Raw genomic sequence first — 5,990 nt, 5'->3', positions numbered from 1 at the left:
TTCACATCTTTAAAGAAACCTTGCACTTGCAGAATCATTGGTTCAAATAACTAATTTATAGTGAAATACCATAGTTTCACTGTGTAGTTGTTCGTTCAATCATTAAATATTGTAGTACAAAATATGTGATACATGTTTCATGCTACTACACGTAAATACATCACTGTGAAAGGACTGGTAGAGAGAATACTACAGACACAGTGGAACCATTGAACAAAATCTGAAATGTATTGATGAAATACAATAAAATAACTCATAGGTTTCTTTGAATCAAAGCAAAAATATTTTGCTACAAAAATAGAAAAAAACTACTGTAAAACATCAACTTCGGTGCTCCTCACCTGTATTACTGTAAAACATCACCTGCAGTGTTCCTCACCTGGCTTACTGTAAAACATCACCTGCAGTGTTCCTCACCTGGCTTATTGTAAAACATCACTGCAGTGTTCCTCACCTGGCTTATTGTAAAACATCAACTGCAGTGTTCCTCACCTGGCTTACTGTAAAACATCACTGCAGTGTTCCTCACCTGTATTACTGTAAAACATCAACTGCGGTGCCCCTCACCTGTATTACTGTAAAACATCAACTTCGGTGCTCCTCACCTGTATTACTGTAAAACATCAACTGCGGTGCTCCTCACCTGTATTACTGTAAAACATCACCTGCAGTGTTCCTCACCTGGCTTACTGTAAAACATCACTGCAGTGTTCCTCACCTGGCTTACTGTAAAACATCACCTGCAGTGTTCCTCACCTGGCTTACTGTAAAACATCACTGCAGTGTTCCTCACCTGTATTACTGTAAAACATCAACTGCGGTGCTCCTCACCTGTATTACTGTAAAACATCAACTTCGGTGCTCCTCACCTGGCTTACTGTAAAACATCACCTGCAGTGTTCCTCGCCTGGCTTACTGTAAAACATCACTGCAGTGTTCCTCACCTGTATTACTGTAAAACATCAACTTCGGTGCTCCTCACCTGGCTTACTGTAAAACATCACCTGCAGTGTTCCTCACCTGGCTTACTGTAAAACATCACTGCAGTGTTCCTCACCTGGCTTACTGTAAAACATCAACTGCAGTGTTCCTCACCTGGCTTACTGTAAAACATCACTGCAGTGTTCCTCACCTGGCTTACTGTAAAAAGCAAGACAAAAGATTGATTACTGTACTTCTATATTTCCATCAACTCTGTCCTATGGGTTTGGCCACAGGTTCTCATTCACATCACAATGGATGTTTTCATTAGCCAAACATCTTGGGAAGAATCTTCGGGCGAATCCAGGCATGACACTGGTCTGCCGTGATGTCATTGCATGGTGAATCCAGGCATGACACTGGTCTGCCGTGATGTCATTGCATGGTGAATCCAGGCCTGACACTAGTCTGCCGTGATGTCATTACATGGTGAATCCAGGCCTGACACTGGTCTGCCGTGATGTCATTGCATGGTGAATCCAGGCCTGACACTGGTCTGCCGTGATGTCATTGCATGGTGAATCCAGGCCTGACACTGGTCTGCCGTGATGTCATTGCATGGTGAATCCAGGCCTGACACTGGTCTGCCGTGATGTCATTGCATGGTGAATCCAGGCCTGACACTGGTCTGCCGTGATGTCATTGCATGGTGAATCCAGGCCTGACACTGGTCTGCCGTGATGTCATTGCATGGTGAATCCAGGCCTGACACTGGTCTGCCGTGATGTCATTGCATGGTGAATCCAGGCCTGACACTGGTCTGCCGTGATGTCATTGCATGGTGAATCCAGGCCTGACACTGGTCTGCCGTGATGTCATTGCATGGTGAATCCAGGCCTGACACTGGTCTGCCGTGATGTCATTGCATGTGTCATCCATGGCCTGGAGAAGGGTGGCTTGTTCGTGAGGGCGTCTATCATATACCTTCCACCTCCATGTGGAGAAAAATTCCTCAATCTGGTTAAGGAAAGGAGAGTATGGGGGTAAGCACAAGGTGGTAAATTGTGGATGAGCATGGAGGAACCTGACATTATACCACACAATAACATAGGTCACGCCATCAGCTCTACAGACCTGATTTAGCTCATCAAGGAAGGTTACATTCGAACAACGAATCATGTGACTGCCTGCAACTCAATATATAGAGTAGAGAGCTTTAGTTGTTGTTCGACCAAACATTACAACGGGTAAGATGCGTAATCTAAGCAACTTTGACCCTGGTATGATTGTTGATGCCACACATGGTGATTCCAGCATCTCAGAAACAGCTGCCCTCCTGGGATTTTTACGCACTACAGTCTCTAGAGTTTACAGAGAATGGTGCGATTAACAAAACACATTCAGTGAACGGCAGTTCTGTGGTCAAAAACACCTTGTTAATGAGAGAGGTCAGAGGACAATGTCCAGACTCATGCAAGCTAACAGAAATGCCACAAACGCTCAAATAACAGCTGTTTAAAACAGTGGTGTGCAGAAGGGCATCTCTTAACGTACAACACCGTGAATAATTCAGGCTGTTGTGGAGGAAAAAGGGGGTCCTACCCAGTACTAGATAGGTGAACCTAATAAAGTGGCCGGTGAGTGTACAGTAATGTCAAATCTGAAAACATGGTCTGGAAAAGTGGTACATGGGACCATAGAAACAGTGTCTGATAAAGAATGATGATGAAATATTACATCCATATATAATGTCGTCCAATTGGTTCATGTTCCACGGTAATTGGTGTCAATGGATCTCGTTATCCTGAAACTTTCATGATTTAAACATGGAATATTGTTAGTCAGTTTCCATAAAACTATGCATTAAGAGTAATGCAACAGTTACTTATCATTTTGAGCAGTTGTATCAGTGGATAGTTATATCATTGTAACGAAATGAATAGACAGTCATCTCAGATGTAATGTGTGAATTGCATTTTGAAATGGTAATACTTTGATGTTAAGTTGTGTCATTTTGAACAGGTGATTTTAGTTCAATGAACAAATTATCTTAGCTTTATGTGTATTGTATCCAAGCAAAAGTGTTAGAGTTTTGAAAAATGTGCATTTTGTTCATTGGTTGTGAGTTTTGTGTCTAGAGTTTTGAAAAATGACTTCAAGTTTCCGAAATTATTGCCAAAGTGATTGTAAAAAAACTGTATATGTGACACGCACACCATAAAAATACAAAATAAATTCAGCTGAATAGACAGCAAAACCGAGAGAGAGAAAGAGAGAGAGAGAGAGAGAGAGAGAGAGAGAGAGAGAGAGAGAGAGAGAGAGAGAGAAAGACAAAAAGACAGAAAGGGAGAGAGAGAGAGAAAGAGGTCATTGTAAAAATAACAATACTCTGCATTAAAATGATAAGATGAAAATGATGGATTGAAATTAATTCTCGTACAGTAGAGCAATATTCTCCTGCAACAGCTGTTGTTGTAACACCATTAGCTATTCTAATCGATGGGTTCATGTTTCCTCATTTCCTTTGAGTTCATTCATATGGGCTTCTTAATTAGAAACCATTCAAGTCACACAGAAGCTCATGGGAACACATAATTCAGCAGGCAGGTTAGCCCAGCAAAAGAGGCACATCCCAAATGGTACCCTGTTCCCTACGTAGTACACAGGGTCAGGTCAAAAGTAGTGCACTATGTAGGGAGTAGGGTGCCATTTGGGACGCACAGCAGACTGAATAAGCCGTTCATGCAAATGGAGCATAGATTAGATATGAAACAGCAGAGTAAGTATATTGGCTGTTGGAAAGCAGAACAAATTAACTCTGTATAAATGGGTAGTCTGACTCTGATAGAGCCACAGCTTACTGTGTAAAGCTATAGGCTTGATCTTTTGAGGATGAGTGGTTTGCTGTATAGAGGTGGCTGACTAGAGAGCTCCCTGCTCGCTCCACAGGACTAGATCAGAGGTTCCCATCCATTTTCGGTTACTGTACCAACTGAATGTTGCTCTTCCCAGTGTACCCCTGAAGTACCTCCTCATCCAGGCTGTATCACATCCGGCCGTGATTGAGAGTCCCATAGGGAGGCGTACAATTGGCCCAGCGTCGTCCGGGTTTGGCCGGGGTAGGCGTCATTGTAAATAAGAATTTGTTCTTAACTGACTTGCCTAGTTAAATAAAGGTTACATGTGTATTTTACCAGTAGGCCTATGTTCTCATGAGTCTTCTCAAGTACCCCCAGGGTCCTAGTACCCTATGTTCTCATGAGTCTTCTCAAGTACCCCCAGGGTCCTAGTACCCTATGGATAGACCAAGTACCCCGCAGGGTCCTAGTACCCTATGTTCTCATGAGTCTTCTCAAGTACCCCCAGGGTCCTAGTACCCTATGTTCTCATGAGTCTTCTCAAGTACCCCCAGGGTCCTAGTACCCTATGTTCTCATGAGTCTTCTCAAGTACCCCCAGGGTCCTAGTACCCTATGGATAGACCAAGTACCCCCAGGGTCCTAGTACCCTATGGATAGACCAAGTACCCCCAGGGTCCTAGTACCCTATGTTCTCATGAGTCTTCTCAAGTACCCCCAGGGTCCTAGTACCCTATGGATAGACCAAGTACCCCCAGGGTCCTAGTACCCTATGGATAGACCAAGTACCCCCAGGGTCCTAGTACCCTATGTTCTCATGAGTCTTCTCAAGTACCCCCAGGGTCCTAGTACCCTATGTTCTCATGAGTCTTCTCAAGTACCCCCAGGGTCCTAGTACCCCTACGGATAGACCAAGTACCCCCAGGGTCCTAGTACCCCCTATGGATAGACCAAGTACCCCCAGGGTCCTAGTACCCCTATGGATAGACCAAGTACCCCCAGGGTCCTAGTACCCCCTATGGATAGACCAAGTACCCCCAGGGTCCTAGTACCCCTATGGATAGACCAAGTACTCCCAGTGTCCTAGTACCCCTATGGATAGACCAAGTACCCCCAGGGTCCTACTACCCTATGGATAGACCAAGTACCCCCAGGGTCATAGTATCCCTATGGATAGACCAAGTACCCCCAGGGTCCTAGTACCCCTATGGATAGGGCACATCAGATTGTCTTTTACTCTGTTAGCTGGGCACATCAGGTTGTCTTACAAACTGTTAGCTGCGCACATCAGGTTGTCTTACAAACTGTTAGCTGGGCACATCAGGTTGTCTTACAAACTGTTAGCTGGGCACATCAGGTTGTCTTACAAACTGTTAGCTGGGCACATCAGGTTGTCTTACAAACTGTTAGCTGGGCACATCAGGTTGTCTTACAAACTGTTAGCTGGGCACATCAGGTTGTCTTACAAACTGTTAGCTGGGCACATCAGGTTGTCTTACAAACTGTTAGCTGGGCACATCAGGTTGTCTTACAAACTGTTAGCTGGGCACATCAGGTTGTCTTACAAACTGTTAGCTGGGCACATCAGGTTGTCTTACAAACTGTTAGCTGGGCACATCAGGTTGTCTTACAAACTGTTAGCTGGGCACATCGGGTTGTCTTACAAACTGTTAGCTGGGCACATCAGGTTGTCTTACAAACTGTTAGCGGGGCACATACGAGGTATATTGTCGTTGCCGTCTGAAGAAGCCCTCAGATCTGTAGAACGGAGGCTACTCATGTTCTATATATTGATCTGATGGTCCCAGACAGTTCTACTTTTGTGGCTGAAATCCATTTTGTTCCATCACTGACAGGACAGGCAAGGTTACTGAACTTCCAAACAGTGCAGGGGTGAGAGGGAGGCTAGCTCTGGCCTGCACTGCATGTATACAAGGTCCATATTGAATCAGTAGCACATTGAATAGGGAGAGAGAGCACACAGATCAATTTGCAATCCAAACAAACCATTTGAGCCTGGCTGGGTCCTCTGTAAGGGTAGGACATAGAGCTCTGGTCAAAAGTAGTGCACTATGTAGGGAATAGGATGCCAATTGGGATACAAGCGACATCACTGCCAGGAAGCTACTGTAATGGCTGGCAGACTGCTGAGGTTTTGTTTTGGGGCCAACAATACAACATTGTGCTGTTAAACTATCCCATTCAGTAAGTG

The 5,990-nt window shown here is 44.5% G+C and overlaps 1 protein-coding gene across 1 annotated transcript in view; it reads left to right on the top strand.

The window, feature by feature from the left end:
• The window catches only part of LOC139380894 (Krueppel-like factor 7), a 151,858-nt gene that overhangs the window by 56,014 nt on the left and 89,854 nt on the right, over positions 1–5,990 (top strand). The gene's annotated exons all lie outside the window — the stretch shown is intronic.

Source organism: Oncorhynchus clarkii, chromosome 22 (genome assembly GCF_045791955.1).
Source record: "Oncorhynchus clarkii lewisi isolate Uvic-CL-2024 chromosome 22, UVic_Ocla_1.0, whole genome shotgun sequence".
Taxonomy (NCBI): domain Eukaryota; kingdom Metazoa; phylum Chordata; class Actinopteri; order Salmoniformes; family Salmonidae; genus Oncorhynchus; species Oncorhynchus clarkii.
This window is presented reverse-complemented; position numbering and strand designations above follow the sequence as displayed.